Source organism: Pinus tabuliformis, chromosome 2_2, assembly GCF_031772625.1.
Source record: "Pinus tabuliformis cultivar Carrire ecotype Pingquan chromosome 2_2, CPIR1, whole genome shotgun sequence".
Lineage (NCBI taxonomy): Eukaryota > Viridiplantae > Streptophyta > Pinopsida > Pinales > Pinaceae > Pinus > Pinus tabuliformis.
In genome coordinates, this window is record NC_142300.1 from 733386623 (window position 1) to 733414157 (window position 27535).

At 37.6% G+C, this 27535-nt stretch overlaps 1 pseudogene; it reads right to left on the minus strand.

The window, feature by feature from the left end:
- Positions 1–11396: 11396 nt before the first annotated feature.
- LOC149194752 (long-chain-alcohol oxidase FAO4A pseudogene) lies at positions 11397–14218 on the minus strand (annotated as a pseudogene).
- Between the last annotated feature and the right edge of the window lie 13317 nt (positions 14219–27535).

Consider the following 27535-nt stretch of genomic DNA (forward strand, 5'->3'; position numbering starts at 1 on the left):
ATAAAAATAATAAAAAATAGATTAAAGAAATTACTCTTATATATTTTTTATTTTAATTTTCTTTTAAATAATACAAATTTATATATTATATATCTTTTTCAATATAATGTTTTAATTTCACTCGGCCTGGAGTATGCCGTAAAACTGCTTCTGCTTGGCTAAGAGCTCGTCTTCCTCGGACGTAAGGAAACAGGTTAACGGCCCAAGACCCAGAGGCATCTGGCAGGAGTGAAAGCCTGCTCCCTTACGGACCACCAGCGGGTTATTACAGGTGGTGTGGTTTTCCTTGATAACAGTGATGAGTCAAACCGACATTCGCGGATAGCAGCCAGAGATGGCTGTCCTCACTGTTGGTTTGACACCTGAGTTTGATAGGTTTTGCCACCTTCGGAAAAAAAAATGTTTTAATTTCACAATAAAATAATGAGTCATATAATCTTTTAAATATTTATTTTAGAATAAATTTTAAATCTCTCCATCAAATAAACCTCTCCTTATGACAACGAATAACTTCAATTTTGTATATATGAAAAGCATTTGTGGAATCTATTAACCATTAAAGTATATATTGGGAGTGCATCAACCTTACAATACGGTGGCAATATACATATTAATATATTTATATCTATTTAACTTCAAGGAAAATTGATGTGAATGAACATTGCAATACAATCACAATATGGATATTAATACTTATTTAATGTCAGCGATGACTAGATAGCGAGTTTTAATAATAAGATGAATAATATTTAAAAATTGTGGTTTTTTTAATAATAAAATATATAATTGAAAGAGAATAATATATTTTTTTATTTTTATTTTTTTAATATTTTAAAATTTTAATTTCAAAAAGTTATTTTAAATTAATATAGAAATTTAGTTGGAGGATAATTTAATTAGTGATAACTCTAGTTTATCGGGTCTTTTTAGGAGCTGACATGGTTCACTTAGAGGTTATAATGATAGTTGTTGGAATAGATTTTTTTTTTCACACTAGTATGGGAGTTGGTCATTTTAGGAGGTGACGTGGTTCACTTAGAGGTTATAATGATAATTGTTGGAATAGGCTTTTTCTCACACCAGTATGAGAGCCACCAAGTTGTCAATTCCTCTATATACAAACTAAATTAAATTGAATTAAAATTGAAAACTAATATAACAAATGTATATTATATTTTTACTACAAAATTAATGTTTTAATTCCACAAAAAAATAATAAATCATACCATTTTTTATATAATAAAAACTAGCACAACCGCATTAATAAATGTTGTTGATATACACCAATTGACACATAAGTGATTGAAATTATGTTGTTGGTTGTATATCAACCACATTTAGATATGTGGTTGCCCTAGTTGACCACAGACATGCATATGGAGAAATAGTAGATGAAGGTTGAGTATAGCTGACTATGACTAGATATTAATATTGATATTAAAAGTAGTAATAATAATAATAAGATGAACCACACTAGGTGGTTCGAAACGCGTCTGCGATAACCTCTCTTATGTTATTTCTTCCGAAAGATGTTATGATAATAATATTGTTATTACTACTAGTCAACTTTATTAATATTAGTATTATTAATATTAAATATTATTAAATAGAAAATTTATTATCATGCCATACTATTATTGCTAAATATTATACCTTATTTACTAATTCTAATATTATTATTAAATATTAAACAATATTCACAAATTGTATTATTCTTATAAAATGTTAAACCTGATTCCAAAACCCTAATATTATTATTAGGGTTTGTAAATTAGGTTGGTCAACCCTACAAAATTTGAAATCATCATCATCATCATCAAATAATAATATAATGCCATAATAGTAGTAATATTATTATTAGCCAACTTTAATAATATTAATGTTACTATTTATTTATTTAAAATATTTTTTCAATAAAATTATGTTTGTTTTCTTTTTTTAAGTTAGAACATCTATTAGTTGTAGAAGAAAGCTTTTACAAGGCTATTACAAAAGGGTCTCAATGTCTCCCCCAACCAGCTTTTTTTACCATTGCCATCAGTCCGAAATAAATAGTCCAAAAAGGACATAAACTAACTGACCATAATCGTAAAGGCATGATATGCCAAAATATTAACAAAATAAACAGAACAAGAAATACATACTCAATCATCAAAACTGATAGAACATGGGTTGCTTAGATCCATCCCAGGTGGAGGAGGGGGTGAAACGAGCAACTAATGTATTGCTCTAGATGAGGCAGCCAAGCCTCCAACTGCTCCACCTTGTCCAAAATGCACATATCTACGTGCCAAACCAACACCACTTACTCCCAAATATTATACTGGAAATGTTTTGAGCCAGGGCTACCATCACTGCCTCATGCTCCTCCTGACAATTTTTCTCATAGGCTTCTAGCTGCAATTTCACACACTTGCATGATTGACCTTTGGTGGCGCAAGAGGGATTGTTCCTCTTCCTTGGCAGTGGATGACATTCATGGCAAGGTACCAAAAATCTCTTGGATGTCTCTGATCTCAACCCCACCTTGTTTTGCTTCTAGTATCAACAACAAAGTTTGGGTTCCACAATCGACCCCATTATACCTCCACCTAAGTGTGAGCTACATCATGATGCCATGCACACACCGCAACACGAAACCTCTCCAAATCCTTGGTTGCTTTCACCACTGCAACACTAGCAACGCCACCACACCACAACATGTCCAACATTAGTAACACCACAACACCAGCACCACCAGAACACTAGCAACACTGCAACACCACCACACCACTGCAATACCGTAACACCACCACACCATTACAACACCACCAAACTGTAACACATCTAGCACAAGAAACATCTAAATATCAAACACCAACAACACTGTGTTGGATTAATGGGCCCTGACCCGGGTTCAGCATTAAGCAACCAAGCAAATTCCTACACTATTGGCCCTTTCGGCATCAATCCGCGGAGCGCGAACTGAAGTCTCACCTGAAGCAGTATGGGGTGATGAAGGAAACAAGTTTCTGCACCCTAAGATGGTTTTCATTTCGGTTTTATGTCCTAACTTTCCTTCGTGCAAATCGATCAATCCTTTAGGGCTTATCAATGTACTTCTCTTATTCGTCCTTGAAGCCTTCGCGAGTGTCCCCGATCGTCCTTCGCGGACCCTAATTAGATAGATCAGGCACCTACGCGCCTCTGTAATTACTCTTACTTTTGTATCTACTCATATTCACTTAAGTATTGGTTACTTTAACATGCAATACGGTTATCTTCACGTAAACAGATATTCTTACTTGCGTTCATAAGACAAAGTAAAATACATAGATTTGCGCATCAATATAGCATTAATTCATAACCTCAGTATTCAACATGACATAATTGCAACATTCATAACAGAATTAAAATAACACATACACAGATAATTCCAGAATACTTCGCTTTATTGATAATCCAGATTTCAAGTACAGACTCTAACTACCCTATGCACATAGCTGCAGGGGTCCACGCACTCAGCTGCGGAATTATACTCTAGGCCTCTATGCACTAAACTGTAGAGCCTCTTCCTACACTAAGACTCTTTGCTCTTAGCTCTCATAGACCCATAAACTCTCTCAGAACTCTACCAAAACCTATTACCTAGCTGCCTTAGAATCTTCTAAGACTCCCTTTTTATACAATCCCATGGTCCGCGAACCAAGGGCGGATCTCATCAAGCTGACACAAACTATTTAGACTAATGGCAAAAACCATTTTTGACTTCTTACATCTTCATGCTCCGTGGCCACAAAATGTGGAAACTTTGCATTCTTTACTACAAAATCTGGGCTTTCTGCCCCAAAACTTGGGCTTTTAACCCCAAAATTTACCCTAGAGGACTCGTTCCCAATAGGCCCCCAACACAAATCTAGTGACTCACCCTCGAGTCACTCTGCTGGTGTGGAGATCTTGTCGTGAAGACCTCCCAACTCCTCTTGTATCACTACGACTTTGGCGGTGCACTGTGTTGTCACCTGCTTCATCTGCTCGACCAACTGCTCCACTGCTAGCCCTGCACCATCTACCTATACCTTCTGTTGCATTTCGTGCAGACTAGCCAGTTTTCCTTCAATGGTGGCCGTGAGCACATGTGCTTTGCCTAGCCAAGGCTTCAACCGAGCCTTCAATAATGCCTCCTTGTGTTGTGCTTTGTCCACCTGCTCTTTCAACGCCTTTGCTTCATGCAGCTTTGCTAGTCTTTAGGTAATGGCAACGGTGTGCGTCATCAGTTTAACCTTGTCATATCCCCGTTGCATCTCTCGTGCCTCTATTTCTAACCTTTGCACATTGGGATCCTCCTGTAAGCAAGCGACTACTTCGAGTGACTACTCGACGAGCACAATGCAATCATTTACTACATTATATATTGTTGCAACGACATCCTTAACAACTGCCTGACACTTCTCTCTGACTTCTGGTAGAGTTGAATGCTAGGCCTTCGACTCAAGTTCTACCATCTTAAGGTTCAGTTCAAACGGAACCTTTGCCAACTATGTTCTCGCTTCGTGCACTTCGATAGTGAGCTTCTGAATTCTCAGATCCACTGGCTCATCTTCGGGAATGTCCAGTTCTTGGACAAACCAGCATGCCTTAACCACTATCTTGGCCAAGCGCTCATTCTTGTCTATGATGGCCTTAAAGAGATCAATAGTGGAGTTCTTTTGTGCAACCATTTTTTATTATATATCATATAATCAGGCACATCCATTTTTTATTTTGTTTTCTTCGTTGTGATGCTAAGATCTGCTCCTATTGAAAACTTACCCACAGTTGGATCAGAGGAACATTTTTTTTATGAGAATCGTTACAATCAAATTGTTTTTCAAGTTATATTCATACTGAAATTAAAGTGGACAAAATCTACAACTGTGTTGCACTAGGGGATTTTGTAGAATTTATTCTCTTAATAAAATATTGATCACAACGAATACAAATTTATTTTGTCAAATAACCCTAATAAAAATTGTATACACACTGGCAATCTTGTTCCTAAATAAAAACCATATAAATCCAATTATAAATCAATAACTTTCTATACGGATGAATTACCATAGCTAAACTTAATTACGATTTCAAGAATTTTTCAAATGTATAGGAATTTACCTCCATTGCTCTCCAACTAGCCCTCCTGGCCTCGATATTCGCCCTTCAGTATAGTTAGTATTTCGTCTTACTCTTAGACGAAGGATGGTGCTTACATTTCCCAATGCCTTCATTGTAGCCTATCTCCTTGGCACACTCTGTTTCGGGTTATTCTTTCTCCTTCGCGGGTGAGAATGGTTTCCATTGCTTTGTCTATTTTTTCCTCCAGCATTGTCGTTCTATGCTTAGTTAGTTGGTTTACCTCATAGGTTGATGCCTTTGTTTATCGTTGGGTATGCCCTCTACAGGTCTATGGATTTCTGCTCGGTGCACAACTATGTGGAGACATCTTTGACCCAATTTTCATTTTGGGTAAGGGTTTCCAACTAATATTAGGGTTTATTATTCTCTTCTGTTTTCCATTCTTGGTTATGTGTTGAATATAACATGGTGGTCCTTTAATCATCTGTGGTAGAAGGAATTTGTCACGAAGAGGGGCAAAGATTGGAATTCAGGCTTCCAGAATGGCATGCACATCGAGAAGGAAACTATCAAGCGTATTTATAGGGTATTGTTATTTAGTCATAGGGCATTCCAACTGTCTTTGGTAGATTCTGTAGGGTTGCATGGAATCCTGTAACTTATTTAAGAAAATTCTTTGCCTTTGAAGCGTTTAAATGTATTTATATTGGTTTTTTACAAACTGGGTTTATACTGTAAACCCTTGTTGGATTGGCTCGATCGAAGCAGGTTACCAGGTAGGAAGTAGACCCTTTGGGTTGCAATGAGAATCTAAGTTTTTTTCAATTTGTACTATCGTCCTTTCACCAGACTGTGGTTGAGTGGAGATAGGTTTTTCAGTCTCGAAATCTAAATGTATATGAATTACTTAATGTCTGAGACATGTTGTTCTCATCTTTTTCATATCATTTACCTTTATTCAAGCTTGTTTTGGATTCGCTTATCTTCTATGTAATGTTATGATTAAGAAAGTTTACACCCTAATTTTTTTCTTTGGGTTTTTTCCGAACTCGATTGTCTTCTATGTAATAATTTGCTTACGAAATTTCAATGACCTCTCAACAAAAAATTCTCATTTTAATCTTTCCTCTTTTTTCTTCTTGATCTTACGTACCCTTGTCCTCTTGATCTTTCTTGAATAAATCTTCAAGAAATTAGTTAGGGATAGGTAACTGCCAAGCTAACTACTTAACATGCGAGAACAATATTTACATATAACTACTATTCCATTCCTACATAACTTAATTCAATAAATAGTTTTATAACTTATAATAATAATCAGTTTGTTTATTCTGCAGTAAATTAATTATTTACATTTACTTAGGGTGTCACATTAATCCACCATGCACCCACCCAATGTCCTCTTCATAAATAAATATTATAGTTATCCATAATTAATAAAGAAGACAACAATGGAGAATATATTAATTTGAACTCTCTACCTCTATATATTATCACATAATTTTTCTAGATCTCCTATGTGTTCATATATACAACTAAAGGCGTGCATATATACGAGGAAAAATTAGGAGAATGGGTAGCATGTTACAACTAGGAGTTATTCACCGTTATGGTGGACGGATAAAGATAATGAAAACCGAGTTTTCATACGATTGTTTTTAATGAAATGAGATCCTCAAGAGTTTGTGCAACTATCAGGGAGAGAAAAGCTGATATGATAGTGGTACCATCTTATCACAAATTACAAGACATGTTCCAATAAGATCTTTAAAATTTCAACCAATAGTGTTATAGATAAATGTTACCAAGAGTTTATAGATTACAAAGATACAAAAAATGTTGAAGAGGTTTACATTTCTTTTACATTAAAATATTGTTCAAAATATTAAAAACTTATTTATTTTGGATATCTAATTCGCCTATATAAAATGGGTGAAGATGCTCTACTGAGATAGGATTATTAGAAAAATAGAAGAGAGTTCAGAGAGATTATACACACAATAAGTCACACTATGTGTTTATTCATCATATAAGACAATTACATATATAAGAATTAAATCACCAACTTCTAGATGATAAGATCTGAAGAAGGTAGATTTATGAGTAAAAAACAACTCATACACATAAGGAAATAACTACTTCTAGAATGACACCTAGGGACTTACAATAACAATTAATAAGAACACATGCACGCATTACTTCCAACACCCTCCCTTAATGCTTACATAGAAAACATTGAAAACACATATAACAAGAACAAAGATAATCTTTGCTTGACTGGTCTTCATCAACACTCACATCTAGTAAGGAATTTTGCAAACTCCACTCTTTCACCACGACATCTTCGAGCTGTTATTTGACCTCCATTTAAAACATAGCCTCCTCTCGCCATCATTAATGAACTCTGCAAGATCATCAATATTGACACTTTGGTGTGTCGGGGCTTTCGCAATAAGATTCGTCAAGCAATGAACCATCGTATGGACCAACCACCATGTGTCATATATTTTTCTTTCGTCTATCTGTCAGTTGCTAGGATGGAGGTCTGGTTACTGAATGTATTCAAAAGTTGATCAAACAACTTGACCTTACTAACACACAATAATTGATGTTTCAAACACCAGGGCTTCCAATTTAAGAACCACCAACCATTTTTATAACCAAAATTGAAAGAAATAGAAAACCACTTGAAAAATAGATTTTACAACTACAAGCCCAATAATCATCAAACTATTTGCTGTCATTTAGGACCATATCCCTTCTTAGCACAGGTCAAAAGTTGTTCATATGGTTCAATCTTTATCTTGGAGTTTTCTCGTCTTCACAAAGCAACGTTTGTTAGAGTGGTCAATTCCAACAAACATACACTCACATATGATTTGACCAGACTAAATATGTTTAAAATGAAAACTCCAAAATTTGAGATCGAAACAGGATTGCAACAGAAAGATCTAACGCAAAGATCTCTTCTCCGCATAATCGAAAAATTGAGATCTACCTCCAAATTTAACACTTTTGACATATATCAGTGGCCACTTGGAACTGATCTTCACTAGATCTCATATCCAAATCTCAGGTCCAGATCCATGCAATAACTTGTACAGTTCGTGGGCATGATTTTGCAGATTTATAATATGATAGTGCACACAATTTTGACAAAACCATCCAAGCATGAATTTAACTCCTTTGCAGGGTCCGAGCAGATAAATACAAATAAAACTTTAAAAATAGAAAGATAATGGAATGGTGGACACTTAAACAAGTTGGAAACAACAAACAAATCTACACACATAATATCACAAATAATTTCACACACTAAAACTAAACTCTCATATATTTATATTAATATGTACAGAAACAATAACACTGAGAATTACTCACATATTCTTGGCCCTCCCTTGGTGAGAATTACTCACATATTCTTGGCCCTCCCTTGCTGTAGTCCACTGAGTATGAGCTCTGTTACAATATTAGAAAAATATAAGAGAGCTAAGAGAGATTATACACACAACAAATCACATCTTCTGTTTATTGATTACATAAGACAATTACATATATAAAAATTAGATCACCGAATTCTAGATGATAAGATTTGAAGAAGGTGGATCTATGACTCATAGACAACTCACACACATAGAAAAACAACTACTTTTAGAATGATTCCTAAAAACTCATCATAACAATTAACAACAACACATGGAAACATAACTTCTACCATACATAAATTTTACCACTTAAACAAAAAACAAACTACGAAGCCCTTTAAACAACACGAACATTGTATTAAAAACTTTGAACTTTTTTCAAACTTGTGAGGTTAGCGATATCCACTGAATAAACACAACTCCCAAGTACAACGTAGCTCATAAGAAATTCAAACTGTTTTCCGGCGTTTGTTTTGCATTGTATTAAAAACTTTGCCCCCTTTTTTTCAAATTTGTGATGTTAGTGATAACTCCCAATCAGACCTGGAATTTGACGTCCCATGGGACGTATTTTTGATTTCAGAATGTATTTGACGAGAGGGGAAAAATGTTCTACGTGTAATATACCTCTCCAACCCTAATTCCAGAAGTAAAACATAAAAATATATAATACTCTATTTCGTACATAACACAGTTTGAAATTAAAAGCTATTTAAATTTTCCAGCGTCCCATCGCCTACCACCTTAGTACTTCCCATTAATAGAAGTAACTCTCTAGCTATCATCAACGGCTCGCCCTATACGAATGATATGCAAATTTTATACGAATGATATGCAAATTTAATATGATGAGATGTGGAAATTACAATCTTACGATTTACCTATTCCAACGTTTACCTATTCCAACGTTCAGATGTGGAAATTGCAATCTTACGGTTTACCTATTTCAGATCTAGATTCACGAATCACGCTGAACGTCGCTATTATATGTTGAATGCTAAATTGGTGCCCGTGGGTTTGTATTGTAATTTCGCTGTATCTGATGTTCGTTACCTTAGTGTAAAATCGAACTTGTGCAGCCTCGCAACAAATCAAGTGTAATCTGAGTTCTGGACATGCGACTCTGTCCTCCCTGGCGGATTGAAAGTGTTGGATTGGAACTTGCGAGCAAGCCTGGATTTGAGTTATCGGCTGGTTTAAAACAATCTGGTACTTTCCACATACACATATTTGATTTCTTCATAACAGATACTTTCAACCATGCCCTTCATCTTTTACGTAAATTGAAAACCGCAATTTTGTTTTATCTTTGACAACATGCGTGCGCGTTCATGACTCATTTAAATTTTTATGGTTGCACGTTAAAAATTCCAGTAAAATTCCTCGATTACATCTATCATGAATTGCATATTTCGACTCATGAGTGTTAATTTGCATTCCGACATGTGGCGCACATCCTGTCTTTCGTGATAGTTGTAATTTTTGGAAGGGGTAAAGTTTAGATGTGATTGGGATAAATATTTTGAAAAACAAAGCCCGGAAAAACGTAGGGGTAACATTAAATAATGAGGGGGAAAAACATTAAATGGAACGGAGGGAATCTAATGAGGGGATTAAAATTCTAATTGCTCATGAATTGGTGAAAGGGTGGTGGCTTTTTCGTGGTATTTCCCCATTGGTATTATGGGAATTCAAATAAATAAAGGGTTTGAATGAATCCGTGGAACTGTGGATGCTGTCCAAGCTGGATTTTTCTGTATGCTTAGAATAGTATTAAGTAACAGTGTTAGAAAACAAAACAATAGTTTTTCATTAATTCTTATTCCACATAGACTCTTCTTTAACTCTGCCCAGCTGCAGGCCTGACTCTCAACCTGCCACTCTGTATAAAAAGAAAATGTGACTGGAAGAAATAAGTTTCCTCGACTGGGATCGACTATCCTATTAAATGACACAATCTACACAAGTATATGATTTCTTTTCGAAACTTCTGTATTTTCGTAAATACCAGATTCAAAAAATATATATATTCAATATGAACCATCACAACAAAGACCATTTGAATGCAATTATGGGATTTTTATTGAATTGAAAATTAATTGATTATAAAATATTATTACTACCAACTCTCTAAAAAGATCATAGCAACTCAAGTTTTAAACAATTTTATTTTTAATATATGAAAATGTTCTCTCTATGGTTTTTGCGTACATCTCAAACAACTGCAAATATGCCAAAACACCCAATATGCTACACCCGACGCCACCCGTAGAGATCGGAACTAGCAGCTCCCACATTCCCAGCATAGAGTTTTGCTGCAAATGAACGAGTGCGCACAAGCCCCAAGTGCAATAATAATACCAAACAAAGTAATTCCACCAGGATAATTTTATTACCACTGTTAAAATAGTATTCCAATTTAACTGCAATAATAATACCAAACAATACCAAACAAAGTAATTGTTCTAGTTATAATAATACCAAACAAAGTAATAACGCCACTGAAAGGATAATTTTATTACCACTGTTAGCAATACCATTGTCAGAGCAGCTCTCAGTAAGCGTGATAGGCGAGCTTAGACTCATGGACGTAGCTGTTGCAATTTAACACTGGGCTCGGGACTGTAACGATGAGCATGAGACACAAATTGCTAAACAGGAAGAAATTTGGTGTTCTCGTGGCCATGATGGAAAATTTCTTTCACTACCAGAATGTCAAAGTGCATGCTAATTTTTTAATATGTAACACCAAAAAAAATTGACGGTCATAAATTTAATGAAAACTTAAATGGACATGCATGGAAAACAAACACCCGTCTCCAAATTTTCATTTTACAGGCAAAAGATATTTGAAATTCCAGGCCTGCTCCCAAGTATAACCTAGCTCACGAAAATTTCAGGCTGTTTTCCCGGGGTTTCATTGTTTAGGTAATTCACAACGTTTTGGGCAGTGCAGAAGGCGATTGACTGAATTGTAATCATAGGGTTGGCACCACTGGCAGTGGGAAACACACTCCCATCTCCCAAATAAAGTCCCTCCATCTCCCAGCTCTTGCACATTTCATCAACTACACCCTCTCCTTCCTTCTCACTCATTCTACAGCTCCCCATCTGATGCGCCGAATAGAACGGCGCTCCATCTTTATTTACAACTCGCTTCACATAATCCTCAAAATCTGAATCATTCCCGTTTACCTTGAAGCTCTCCAGTTGCTCATGGTGGCTGCCGACCTCCGCAGCGCCCGCAGCGACGAGCACGCACAACGCCTTTTCAACGCCCGCCTTCGCGCTCGTCGCATCGTCGTTTCTCAATTTGTAATGAATGTTGAGACTCCCGTCGCTCTTCGTTCCCACAGTTCCGCCGCCGCTGTCGCGAACAAGAACGGCTAGACTACATGTTCGAGAGTATTTCACCATTCTTTCTTTATAGCTCGAGCCAGAATTCCAGGGCATTACAGCAGCGAATGTGCCCGGGTGCAGGATAGGGGTCTCGATGAGAGCCCCATAACCTGACGTTTGCCAATTAGCGGCTTCGTTTGAAAAAGCAGTCATTATCGCTCCCTCATAACAACTTCCATCGGCGGCCATTCCTCGGGGAAAATATCCCCACACCATTTGAACAGGGTGCAAGTGCAGGTTCTTGCCAATGTGTGGATTCGTCAGTCCGCTTCTCTGCAGCAACTGAGGGGTTTGTAATGACCCACAGGCCACCACCGTGGCTCTGGACTTGATGATTAAACGCCTATCTCCGTTACCCACGATTTTCGCTACAACTCCGATTGCTTTTCTAGACTTCCCGCGTGTGCCATCGCTGTGCAAAATTTGTTGCGCGTGGCACCGGGTGAGGATAACGGCCCCGGCCTGCGCAGCGTCTACCAGCCACGTTTCGGAAGTCCCTTGTTTCATGCCCCTTCTGCAGCCGAAGTTGCACCAGCCGCAATAGTGGTCGGACGTTGCGTTTATAGGGATGTTTGCCACATGGTATCGCAACTTTTCGCAGCCTGCTCGCAGTACTGCGTTCTGGAAATTTTCATTGTTAATTTCCTCTTGTACCCCCAATCGCTTGCAGACCTCATCCATGGCATCCCGGTATCTCTTGCTACCGAATAATGGAAGATTGAGGACTTCATTCCACTCGCGGAGAACGTGTTCTGGAGTTCGGAACGAAACAGACCAGTTTATGGTGGATCCGCCGCCGACAGTGGATCCGGCCAGTAATGTCATCCCCTGGTCATCAGTTGTAAGCATGCCTCCTCCTTCGTAGAGATTTTGAAGGGCTTCTCGTTCGAGAAGCGACAACTCATGCCGGGCCATGTAATCCCCTTTCTCCAGAATTATTAGTTTGAATCCCGCTTTTGCCAACACCGCCGCCGCTACTCCTCCTCCGGACCCGGAACCCACAATAACTACGTCGCATTGCAAGACAGGGTCACTTGAATTTATACCTGCTGCGTTGGCTATAGATGATTCCCTTGTTAAATTGAATGCCCGATTCTTGAGTGTCATGTACAGATCTTCTTTTGAGAGGACAGACACATCTAATACTGAGTTTTCCAGCGGCTTGGGGGTGAGTGTGGCGCTCATTGCTAGTGGATCAGGTCCACAATATCCGATGGCTTTCCAGAAAGGATTATGTCCTCTCTCGTTCACCTGTGCAGTGTGAGCAAAGCAATGAAAAACCCTGGAAGGCCTGGGCTAATTTATCCAGATATAAAGAATGCGGGATCTTACCGTGGTGTAATGGTTCCACGCAACGCTGAGCTTGAACGCTTTGAAAATGGCCCTGAAGAAGGAAATGGAGCTTGTAGACCAGCTCTGAAGAACTTGCTCCCGTGCCTGTAAACTCAAATCTCCAAATCTCTTTACAAACGGAAATTCTCTCGCCAACGCCATCTTGCCTGCTAGTAAGAACGTTCCCAGAGGTGTGGAGAGCAACCACAGTATTTTCTTCATCATATGCAATTCTGCAGGTTTGAATATTTCTTGCATCGTTCCTCCAACCTGCCAGAAATAATTGATGTTTCTTTCAGGTCACAAACACATATCGAATCAGAATCAGTTAGAAATTTCGTATATTATTTTAGTGACATTCGAATCTAATTTTCATGTTTCAGTGGAAAGAAGTTTATATACGAATTTTGCTCGATTTGAAAATATCCCAAGGCTTCAATCCTCATTAATGTCCCAAACCAGTCAATAATCAAGAACTTTCTATACGGATGAATTACCATCGCTGAACTTAATTACGATTTCAAGAATTTTTCAAATGTATAGGAATTTACCTTCTTTTTGTCTGATATTGAAATATCTTCTGAATCCGTAATCCAGATTAAAATGGCTAATTATCATACAAACTGAAAAAATAAAACCCGATTTAAGATTAACGAATCACACCTCACCTCTGAAGGGCTGCAGCCATCTAGCGTCGAAGCCCGATAAAATTCATGAACTTCTATCCTGCTCTGGTTATCGAGTACAAGGCCACTTGCTTCCAAGGGCAGCGAAGGGAAAAAGGTTGTGGAGAGGGCCCCAAGGCTTTCAATTTCACATGAACTAAAACCGTTTGGAAATTCCATTTCTCCTGTACCCTCACAAACCGTCACAGAATTGAAATGATTTTCCTTCTCGGAGACGGAGAGTACAATGGTTACGCTGTGGGCGTGCTTTCTTACTTTAATAAGGAAATCGAGCCACGCCAGCATATTTTTATTCGAGCGAGGCTATTATGATAAACTTCACTAAATTTAAAACTGGAATACTCGGGCTAGTCCGTTTCGGGTGAGATAAACACCGATGAAAAAAACGAGGCTGCTGTCGCTAATTAAATTGACTAAATTTTAAATATATTTTGTTTTCAAAGTCCACGGTTATAGGGTTTTTTTTTTCTATGGTTGTGTTTGATTATAACTAAATGTTTTAGTATTAATAATATTATATGTAATTATAAAATTATTATATTTGATATTAGTTATTATTTTAATGATGACTTATTATAATGAATAAAAAATAATATAATTTTAAAAAAAAATTAAATTAAATTTAATGTTAAAATAAAATAAAAGAATATTCAATTTTAAATAATTTATCAATTTTGATATAATTTTAGATATATTATTTAAAATATATGAATTTTGAAATAAGATTTTAATATATATAATACAAGAAGGGGAAGCTAATTTTTCTTTTAGGATTAAAATTGAAATGATTTCTTGTAAGAAGGGAAATCTAACTTTTCTTTTAAAATTGAATTTGAAGTGATTTGTTATAAGAAGGGAAAGCTAAGTTTTCTTTTAAGATCGAAACTGAAGTGATTTGACACTAGAAGGGAAAGCTGACTTTTCTTTTAAGATTGAAATTGAAGTGATTTGTTGATAAAGGGAAAGCTAATTTTTTTTTTTAAGATTGAAATTGAAGTAGTTTGTTTTAAGAAGGGAAATCTAACTGTTCATTATGATTGGTAATTTTCAAAAATAAGTGTGTGAGAAAGCTTCTATTGATAAATAACCATGTCTATATTTTTTAGAATCTTTATTATGATAATTTTTTGGAATATATATATATATATATATATATATATAATAGTTTCTTATATTTAAATATAAAATGTTAAAATAAGATTTTTAAATATATTATTTGAAAAAATATTTTTAATAAAATACCAAAATTAATTAAAAATTTACATTTTGGAAATTTCCTATCATAACAAAAATTCTAAAAACATATAGACCAGACCTTTTAGGGTTCAAAATTACGTTTTGTGAAGGAAACATTCACACTATTTGTTATTTTTCCACTATTTGAAAGAAGAAAACATTCCTATGATATAAAGGAATTAGCATATTGAGTGTTAAGTATTCAACCAAATAAAATTTCATGGTAGACTGATGATTCTGATGGTAGACTGATGATAGACTGATGATTCTGATGAAATCATCATCCTTTTGGTAGGATGATTATCTGTGCTGCAATGCTGTACATGTCAATGTCTTTATTTTTCCTGAATACATATCGCAGCCCGGATGGATGCAACTAGATCCGGGGTCTTCAATCTCGTCCGATCTTCACTCTAAGTACAAGTCGATCCATGTGAGAAATGTTCTGAAGTCGAACATGGAAAGACATCGCTTGATTACCAGTCAATGATGTAAACTGTTAACAAGCACGAGAGGAATCACCGATAATGATAATGACCCTCAAGGTACTGCAGTACAATTCATGTGGTGTGAATAAAGGACTTGGCATCGAACACCATGCAAAATCTTTCGGTCGAAGGTCATTGATGTATACCTGTCACCGGAAGTGAGAAACTTGCCATTGAGGCATGCAAGCTTCAAAGTACTGAAGGGGTGTTCCTAGATCAACTTCTTGGATAATGAGTTGATGTCAACAAGAAGCGATCCGTCAAAGGAGGGCCTTGATGTATCCCACATCAATGACACGGAACGGAGCACATGATTTTGATGGAGGTGAAAACGATCTGATGATATATGGTTCAGGGTGGCGGTCATGAAAGAATGAAGTATAATGTATGGTAGTGGATGGGACACGGTTGACTTCTCTGGATGACTTCTCTTGAACATATCGGCGACACTTATGTGATGGATTGGTAGCATTTACCCCAAAGGTGGATGGTATGGCGAGACCATGGTGATGTGACCGGTGAATGAAACAACCCAACCCGACTCAGGCACGGAGCGGAAGTGTCATGTTCAAGAGCGACTTGCTACCAATAAAGGTTCTTTGAGTTTCTTCCCAATTTTTCCCCAGTCATTGCTGACTAGTACCTCTTTATTTTTTTCAAGCTTGAGGAGGATAACATATGCTTGTTCTATAATTTTCCCTTCGGGCAAACCCATCACTATGTTTTAACGAGCCTAGCGATAGTGAAACTCGTTCTCGTCTAAAGACAAGTTTGTCGCTATTAATGTTTTTAACGAGTTTAACGACAAAGATAACTCGGTCCTTTTCATTTTTAGAGAGTCTGAAAAGGAACGTAAAGGTAACTCCGGAAGTCCTTTTTCGTCATCTAATCCCTTAAGTCCGAAAAAGTATAAAACAATACAGAAGGGATGAATCTTCGATAGTTTTAACGAGCCGAACAAAACAAGCGCTCGATCTTTTTGTGCAATAATCCCTCAGGTCCAAAAAGATTAAAATCTAGAGGAGGGATAGCACTTTCGGTCGCTTTAACAAGCTGGAAGGCCAAAACTCGGCAATCTTTTCATATTTTACGAGTCAGATGAAAAGAGCTTAAAGAAGACTCGTCTTTTGAGGAACGAGTGATAAGACAGGTAGCAGCTGATTCCAGGTAAGGGTTGGAATTTTCTAATCACGGCAGTGTCACAAGGATGGCTAGTGAAATCACTCTTCGCAGCTATTCCTCAAAATGGGTAAACAATCAAATGGAGGTGAATGATCGGCCAATGGAAAAGTGGAGGTGACGGTGCAAACACGACCAAGGCTTTAATGGCTGATAATGTTACATTCACGGTGGCTATTTACCGGAGGATAGTTCATTTTTTAACGAGCTTAAACGCGGGTTGAAACACTTGCTCGATCTTATGTTTATTTTTTAATGAGCATGAACTATGTGCTAAAACTGCTCAATTAATCCAGTCATATGATAAGAATGTCTCATGTAAGATGCCATTTTTTATGGAGCTTGCGCCTTACAAAGCTTTGCCCCGCATCCTTTCGTTATGCAAGTTCGGAAACGACTAATCCTACGAGTTTAAAGGGTTAGAGGTCCTAAAAATTTAAAAAATAAATAGCCGCCCCTTGCTTGCACTCCAAAAGGTTTGCATGCCCCCAGGTATAAAATACGATTTCAAGGTTACCCCTCAATTTGCAGACAAAACATTTGTTCTATCAGGAAAGGCCTACCTCTTTCAGGTTATTCAAAGGTTGTTTTATTTGTGGTGCAAACAAAACACTTCTTCGACGATGTCTACCGAGATAAACAAAGGTAAGCGGCGCCGACCCAACTTACATAACTTTGACAAGAGAATCTTATTCTAGAATAACCCTCTTCCAGCATGGGCGGGGTACAGACTAGTCATATTCTCCCGCGGAAACCTACCCTATACCCAAAGTTTTCCTGCCGAAGTAGACCAGGATGCATGCCCCCTGGGTTCCAGTCATATCCCTCCGAATTACTCGCGCTCATCGGGAGGATGGACCGTGGGTTGAGACATTTCTTGCGTGAAGAGACCATTTAGGGATGGTATATGACTATTTGCGATGCGTGATCCGGGAAATGAAAGCTGGTCCACGAGCTTGACCACTCTTCCTTCGTGCAGAAAACACATTACTCTAAAGAGTGAGGAGACGATGGCTCCCATGCAATATATATAGTCTCGTCCAAGGAGTAGGTTATAATCCAAGGGTCCTTGAACGACCATCACATTCATTTGAACGGTCTTCCCTTTCAATGTTATGGGCACATTGGGGAGGATCCCTAAAGGTCGACTGGTTCCTTTATCAAAGCCTGTCAGATTTCTCATTTCAGGAAAAAGCGATGGCGAACCAAGCGCTTTCCAAGCAATAGAGGAAAGGATACTCACAGATGCCCCCTCATCAATGATGGTGCCAGCCATGACCATTCTGTATATTTGGACAATAATTCTGAATGGTATGCTTGCTGGCAAACAGGGTCTGCCTAGTTGGTTCCAGTCGAAGGATACAACTAGGTTGCTTGGTGGTGGGACAGAGTAGACGACCGGATATGGCTCTGACGAACTTCCTTCCTGCAACAAAGGAATGGGTGGATTGCCCCCGTGTTCGTCGGAGTCTGTGTTGATGAAGAGAATTTGGATGGTATCATCCTTATCCTCTTCAGTGACTGTATCATTCGAAGATAAAACCTCTGAAGGCAAGACCGGGTCAACTGCCGCCTCGACCTTTTGACTTTCGTCTGGTATGGATTCAGTTGGTTTATCCTCAATGATAGACGCTTCAGCTGACCACTTGAGCAGGCCAGCTGGATTCTCAACTAACGAAGGACTCGGTAAGAGTTTTTTATATCCAGGAGGAAGTCGTAACGGTGAAATCGGACGATCTTCCAAGACTCTTTTAGCCTCGTCTAAGAAGGGACAACGGTGGAGGGCATGGTTGCCTTTGCACAATCTATAGGGAGGTCTAGCTCTCCCTTTTTGTCCTGGAACTTCACTTTCGCTAGTTGACGGTGTACTTTCAACATGGCCATCAGAGGTTGACGACACCGGATTGTGCAAATGGGGAGACCAGTCCCTTAGTATCCGAGGGATGCAAGGACAATCTCTGTGAAAGTGGTCTCCCTTACAGATGACACATGGCGGTTTAGGCCTGGTCAATGCCGTGTGTGGATTTTCATTAGACGACACTTGTTTTCCCTTATTTGCCTTTGGCTCCTTCTTCTTTTCCTTCTTCTCCTTAGGAACTTGGTTTTCAGTTTTACCAGTCCCGTCATACGAAGAGGAAGGAAGAGAGGAAGAATTAGATGAAGTAGAAGGTGGGTGGGAAACTCTGGATTCGTCTAATTGCTGATTCGACTGTTCAGGAATAGTGGTGTTCTGAACGACATTGGTTGAGAAGAGCTAGATCGGCAAGCCAATCGTCAGTCCTGGAAGCGACAATGTGGCCATATGGGGCGCACCAACATCTCCCCAAGAGGAGAAGGGACTAGGATTTCCACCAAGGGGAATTCCTTGGTTGGTAGGCTCCATTTTCTCAACCTAAAGATCAACGCAGGAAAAAGGGTATGATTATTCCGTTTAAAATAAATTTTAACGACGCTTGGACACAACTTACTTTTTCAATTTTAAAGAGTCGAGAAAAAGCAAAAGATGACTCTAGTCTCCTTCGATTTTTAATGAGCCTGAAGTGACAAGTGCTCAGATGGACCTTTTCCGTTAAGGAGTCTGAAAAGGAACGAAAGGGATTGCTCTGGAGTTCTAGGTAGAGGGTGTGCCAAACCAATCGCAAAACCGCAGAATACTTTTTAGGGTACGGGCGGTCAATCTTCCCGAATGCTGTGTTCAGTGCATTGCGATTAGGGTACGGGCAGTCAATCTTCCCTAACATAAGATTGGAAGTCAGGTCGTGTCATAGTAACTCTTTCTCTTAGTTTATCTTGACAAGATTGTGAAATTGGGTAAATGTAGGAGGGAGTGGTTACATCCTCACCTAGTTCCATGTGCAACAAAATTTTGCATAATGATGGTACACATGGGAAGACTAGAAAAGCAATCAAAGTCAGGAAAAATTGTGGGCAAAGAAGATGTGCATTTAATCATCAATGTTGTTATCCAAGCCTAGGGCCAGGTGCAACAAATTTTTCATAGTGATGGTAAACATGAAAGGAATAGAAAAGAAATAAATTTCATAATGAAAATTGTGGGAAAATAAGATGGACATTTAATCATCAAGGTCAAAATGACATTGTTGGACTATGGGTGAATACAAACCCCTCAATTTATATAAAGAAGTGGATAGAAGAATCCACACATTGGAAATAATGTCTAAACTTTGTTTGAAAAAGCTATCAATATGGATCCTTCATAGAAACTTCCTCTCAACGTGGTTCCCTATGGGAAATGTCCCCACACGATTTGAATGGGATGCAAGTGTAGGTTCTTTCAAATGTGTGGATTCTCCATTTCGCTTATATCTATAGTAATGGATGGGTTTGTAGTGATCCACAGGCCACCAACATGGCTCTGGACTTGATTAAAAAATCCATATCTTCATTGCCTGTGATTTTTGCTATTACTCCTATTGGCTTTATAGACTTCATGTGTATTCCAACACCGCTACTCCAACTCCTCCCTCAGACCTTGAACCAACAATAAATACATCACATTTCAATACATGGTCACTTGATTTCATATCTACTACATTGGCAATAGATGATTCCCTTGTTAAATTGAATGCAAAATTCTTGAGTGCCATGTCCATATCTTCTTTTGAGAGCACAGACACATCTATTGGATCATGCCCATAATATCTTATGGATTTTTAGAAAGGATTATGTCTAGTCTCATTCTCTTGTGAAAAAAACAATTAAAAACCATTGAATAACATGGCTAATTTATCTAAATATGCCGAATATAAAGAATCTATGATCTTACCCTAGTGAAATGCTTCCATGCAACACTATTCTTGAAAGCTTTGAAAATGAACCTGAAGATTGAAAGGGAACTTGTTGACCATCTCTGAAGAATGTTCTCTTGTGCCTGTAAACTCAAATCTCCAAATGTATTTACAAATATAAGTTCTCTCACCAACACCAACTTTCTGCAAGTAACAACGTCCCTAGACATGTGAAGAGAAACCATAATATATTTCTTCATAATATGCAATTTTGTAGGTTGGAATATTTATTGCATCATTCCTACAACTAGCAAGAAATAATTTATGTTTATTTTAGGTCACAATCACAAATATAACCATAATCCAGCTATAAATTTTAGATATTATTATAGCGACATTAAAATGTAAGTTTCATGTTTCATTGGAACAATTTTTATATACGAATTTTTCTCTATTTTAAAAAATTTAGAAATATTAAATTACTCTAGCATGCATGGAATGCGTGAAGAGATGAGTTGAGTTAAGTTGAGTTCAATATTAAAAGTTAATTGTGAGTTTGCATGGAGAAGTTAACTGGTGTTTAGTCAAGTCTATTTAGAGTCTGCATGATTCCATATTTAGTAAGTGTAGTCCTTATATATCTGTGATTAGATCATTATGAATGCTATAAAGCTATAAGAGCCAACAATTGTAGCTCTCTAAATGTGTATGTGAGAAATTTTAATGAATAAAAAATTGTATTCTATCTGATTTTTGTTTTTTCTCCGGTTTCTTTCCATCAAATTAATATCAAGTCCAAGAAAGACTTATAAGATCCAAAGGAGCCAATAGAGCTCTCAAAAAGAAAGCCAAGAGAGAAAGCCCAAGAATTTTTATTTTTTTTTAATGGTGAAGGTGCAATTGTCACATGATTAAAGATTATAACAGTAATGATTTGGAGAAACCCGAAGTCCCGATCGACAAAGGATTAAGTCACGAGGCGTGACGTTTGGGCAAACTTATGTTTCAACATTTTTTTGTGCTTTCGCCACAGTTGTTATCTATCGAAAGTTGTGGCAACCCGTTTAAAAATTTAAGGTACATCACAAGTCAACAAAAAGTTAGAGAGTATGAGTGCAAGGTTAAAGGGTTAGTAAAATACGTGAGCAAGTTTAAAAGCATAGAAGTTTGAAGTTGGTCTAAAGGTTAAAGGGTTTTAAACAAATATTTCAAAAGGATATTTTTTAAAGTGTGTGGACCAGTTTAAAGTTTTTTTTTTTTTTTAATTTATTGGAAAGGGTATGGTGGTACAGTATTAAAAGGTTTTTTTCTAAACAAAAAGACTTTTTTTATATTAAAAAAGGTGCATGGTATTAAAATCACTGTAAAGGAAAGGGTTATAAAGAGTTTTAAAGTGGGATTTTTTCTCAAGTGGGACTCTTTTTTCGGGAGATTTGTAAAGTGTTTTTTTGTAACAGAGAATTAAAAAAAATAGGTTTCTATTGGAGAATGAGTTAAGGGCTTTGCAAATGTTCGTTTATCTACAGTTTTTTCTAGTTTTTCAAGAATGACAGTGTTTTGGGATTGGAAAAATATTTCTATGTACATGAATTTGGTGAAGATTGTAACTTATAGAGGTGCATATTGGAAATCATATTTTTTTGGAGATAATATGGAAGGACACTTTATGCAATAAAGAAAGCAACCCTAACATAGAAGAAAGACAACAATCATGGCTCACAAAGCAAGATTGAAGCAGATTAAAAGAAGAAATTGACAAGAAGAGAGAGGGTAGCTTGAAGAGCTCATATAGGTTCTTGGTGCGACCAAGGAATCTACAAGGGAAGAAAATGAAGAAAAACAAGTCAAGGATGCATGGATCAGGATGGATATGGTAACATTGCTAAAGTTTACTAGTAAAGTTTTTTTATTTTTTGGTTGTCAAAATGCAAACTTTTCTTTGGTGTAAAGATTTAATTGACTAACGGTCTAATAACATGTATGATGATGACATAAATTGTTTAGTATTGGATTTTATAAAAAAAAAAAATGTATGAGAATTTTTTGGACAAGGTAGCAAATGCTACATATTCCAAGGAACCAAGGAAGACCTTGAAAGGAAAATTCAGTACAAAGGAAAGTGGCATATGACATCAAGATGTGTTACAATCTGTTGAAGAATCCATATAAAATTCAACCACAGATCTAAAATTATATTAGCGAGAGTATGGTGTTAATTTTCCACTATTCTATGTTTATATAATCACTTTAGCCCAATTCTTAACTTCAATTAGCAATCAAACCAATCTTCCAGTAATACATAGAAATTGAAAATAGAACATTAAATGGAATGTATAGTAGAAGAAAATAAAGAGAAATAACAAGAGACAACAGGATTGGTCAAAGATCAAGGAAACCCCCCACAAGGGGGAAAACCCTTTCAAATTCTTCTTCTTATTAGAATGTCATAAAATGTTCAACAGAGATAATACAATGTTCTAGTTCATCGATCAAAAGTTGAAGTCAATATTCTCACTATATAACAAAAATAACCAAACAATATCCATGAGATGAGCCCAATAGACAAATATGATCAAATTCAAAGTCCCCAAAACTGATCAAAGTCTACGGTCAATAGTCAACAATATTTTATATCACAGGCACTAGGACCTATTGATAGACAGTGTAGTTGTAGACCTCTAGCCATAGGGAGCACCCTATCAATCTAGCGATTATAGTTGAATTTTCTCTAATCAAACCCTATAGTTCTGGCTTAATTTCTTCTCCAGGCATGTGTGAAATTAGACCCTATAATTTTAGACCTATACAAGTGTTGTAGCGGCTACAACCACCCTCCAAATTTTTGGCTCGCATGCAAATTTCAGAGCCTACCTCAGATCCTATGATTGATCTTCCTTGGTCACTTGTTGGTAAGCTGATCATCTCAAGCCTCCCCTCCTTGATATTAAGAGATGTTCATGTTTTCATCTTCATGCAACATGTGTCATATTTGGCCATATGGATTTTTGTTTGTCATACAAAGGGAATGCTTTTCTTCTTCAATGGAATTGTATGCATAGGAGTGGTTGTCATCACATAGAAATGTTTCACACTCACTTCATGCACTCTTGTCACAAAGGTTGTTGCATCAAGAAAAGTATGTCTTATGCATTTTGGATGGTCTACGTTGTGTCACTAAGTGTCTGTGTTTGATTACAGTCAAGTCCTATCACTATTTACATATGTTTCACTAATCTCACACTTAACCATTTCCCAAGCAACATAGCCTCATCCAGCTTCTCAGAAATTTGCAGTTTTCTTCTGCAACCATCAAGCTTCCTCCCTTCCCTGTTCAAACCCCATAGTGCGAAAAGACCCCAAAATCCCTTAACATCCAAAACTACACAGTGGCTCCCTCCAGTGTCCTTCCCAGCTGGAACCCACTGTCATAAAAAATTGCGTAATATTGTCCCTCAGCTGCTTAGTCTTCTTACACCTAGAAACTGCAAAGTATTTCCTCCTAGCTACCTGGGCTACACTACACTCAGAAACTGTTTAGAGGTGTCATCCGAGGACCCCCACCAGTAATAGTGTACTATGCCTCAAAAATGTGCAGTATTGTCCTAGTTTCTTTATATGTATTGCATCCAGAAACTGTGCAAATGAGCATCCCATGGCCTCATCCTCACAACAGTCACTTCCTGCTGAAACCACATTGACCCATCACTCAATGACTACGAGAAAAGGTGACATGTTGAGATCACACTCAAGGAGTTGAGGAGAAGGACCAAGAGACCAAGGAATGGAAAAATATCAGGACTGCATGCAAACTCCATCAGATGCATGATCATCTCGAGGGTAAGTATGGTAAGCAAAGACAACCTTTCAAAGTACACCTATTACTTGAGTTTGTAGGACTGCTTGCCATTTTTATATCATCCTATCCTCAGTAACATGCATGTGTGCAAACATAAAAAGTCATTTCATGTGTTTCCTCTACATGTCTTACTTCCTTTTCACTTGTTTGACTGACTGTCATCTTCGACATGTTGATTTCTATGTCATGTTTGCGACCTTGTTCTGGTGATGTTGAAGGTTTCTGTTTGAGTTGTGTTCTCTATGTAAACATCTATCAGACTCATGCACGATGTGGTAAGCACTGTTGTGCAAGTGTCATCACGGTCTTCCGAAGGTCTATCCAAAGTGTCGTACTTGTCACTTTCATCAGTAGATAGTTCCACAATTAGTCACAATGAGAATATGTTTTCTTGTTGGTTCGAGATGTCTTTTCTTCAATTCATGTTGAGTGTGTGTTCACATGGTCATGTATACACAAGTTCACTCACTCACACACCTAACCATTTTTCTAAAAATCTATCAAGAGGACCACCCTCCATCAGTCGAACCTCTGCTAAACTGCATTTCCCAGTCTCAGCGCTTAGTGACCAAGTATTGTTGCCCATGATTGCGTAGAGCATGAGGTTTCCTCCTAGGTTGTCTACATTACGAAATCGTGGAATCGACCTGGCTGATTGTCACCAGAACATTGCAGAATTTGATTAAGAAGTCATCTCAATATGTGCTGCTTACAAGAAAATTGATTAAGCTTCCCACAGGTCAACCAGAAAGTTTGCAAGGCAGTGACCCGGGGCTTCACTCCTCCCAAAAATTCCCCAAAAGCCATCAGCATGCCGGACTCTACTAGCATGAGAAATTGTGTAGACAAGAGGGACAGGAGCCTACTGCCTCTCACAACATTGTCTCTGAAAATTGTACAATTCTATTAGTCAGCCCCAATGCAAGCCAGCGTGCTACTCCTCCAAAAATTGTGTAGCTTATTTGGAATATCCATCAGCTACTCGAAACCCTGCTCACCTAGGAAACCTCACTAACATGTTTAGCATGACTTCCTCCCAGTTTCGCGCAGTTTTGTCCAGAAAGCTCCCGCAACTCGCTCCCAGCCTCCTCTGATAGACTTTGTATTTTTCACTGCTAGTCTCTTCTATTGCCCGCACTGCCTTCCCAGAAAAAATTATGTAGTTCTATCTCCGAGCTGAGTTAGACCCCGTGGAATGTCACTGTTGTTCCTGACTGCTCTACCCAGCCTCCCAGTGAACTCTGCGCAATTTTTCTTGACAGTGTCCTGAAGCCTCGCATCCCGACATAACATGTGCTATGCGCTGTTTCAGAGCCTTGTCCTCTCTCGTCTTCACCTACACCCGAAAATGAAAGAAAATGCATCATGGTAGACTAGGGGGTTTCTAGATTTGATGTCATCTCGTCATGAGTGATTTCATAAATAGGTGCATGGATGAGACATGGCGTGATGAAAAATGGCACTTTTTCCTATTGACTTTAGACAATAGACAATATATACTCAAGGATCACACCCTATCCTATCATCTAGTGACAATATGTGAGATTGACTTGAGGATGACACTTTGTTATATTATCCAGTGATCCTCCATCAAGACCCTTAATATTCATGTGGTATAACACCTACATTCAAGAGTTTAGCGAAACTGACATACCACTTGGGTAAGGATACACACCTTATCTCAAGTCACCTCAACCATTTGGCCACATTGGGAGGTCCAATCCCAAAAAGCCCAACTTGTGGGTAGGATCCCAATTGTGGTATACGTTGTTAAATTGACAATAGGTAAGATTGACCTTCCACAGGGTAAGAATTCACACCCTATCCTATTTTCCAAAGGTCCCTCACTGCTAAGAGCCTGTACTACTACATTTGCAAACTAGGAGCTCAATAGGGGTGGAAGAGCACGCTGAGTGTTCTCGATCATTCAGAACCCTTACCTAAGATAGTCACATCTATCAATCCAAGTTTCTCTATGAATTATTAGAACTCCATTTTGACAAAGCCTTAGTGAGTATATTTTCTATATTCTCATCATTTGAAATATGATGGAGCCTCACTTCTCCTCTCTGAACCATGTCTCATATGTAATGATACTAGATCTCAATGTGCTTAGACTCATCATGAAATAAGTGATTCTTTGCCAATCATATTCCACTCTTGTTATCGAAGTATATCACGGTTGTATCAAGGGCCTACTCAATAAACTCTCCAAAGATATTCCTCAAGAAAACTTCCTCACAGTTAGCCATGCTAGCAATAATATATTCTACCTTAGTTTTGCTCAAAGCTAAAAAATTGTGTTTCCTACTGATCCAAGATATGATAGCGGAACCTAAACTAAAAAAGATTCTAGATGTGTTCTTCCTATCAATAGAATTTCTATCCCAGACAACATTGATTTACCCATGGAGTCTCATATCTTCAGTGGTGTATCTCATGGTGAGGGTAATCTTCCCATGTAAAGTTCTTAGTATGTGCTTGGAAACAACCTAGTTTGCATGGAGGGGCTCAATCGTAATTTGACTCAAACTATTCACTGAAAAGCACATGTCTGGATGAGTATTCATAAGGAATATTAATACCCTAATCATCTATAAATACTCAAAATTGTTTGCCAAGTTTGGTTGAGCAGAATCTCCACAATGTCGCCAGGGACTTGCATTCTAACACTCAAAATATTTCCAACAACTTCACTACACATTTTCCTTGAGAAAGGAAAATACCTCCGGTTCTTTGCTAGACCTCTAGTCCTAAGAAGTAATGCATAAAAGAAAGATCCTTCATCTCGAATTCAAAGGCCATATACCTCTTACATTCAAGGATTAGGAGCTCACCACCTATGAAGAATAGATCATCAACATATAAGCTAAATATTAAAGGCATACCTTGGACCACTTTGAAGTAGAGGTTTGATTTAACACCATTTCTCGTGAATCCAAGCTTCACTAGGTAACTGTTAATGTGGGCATACTAGGCCCTGGGGCTTGCTTCAGACCATATAATTTTTTCTTTAACGTGAAAATGTGATTCTTCGTGTACTTCACTTCCAATCCTTGAGGATACTCAACATATACCTCTTTTTGTAGTATTC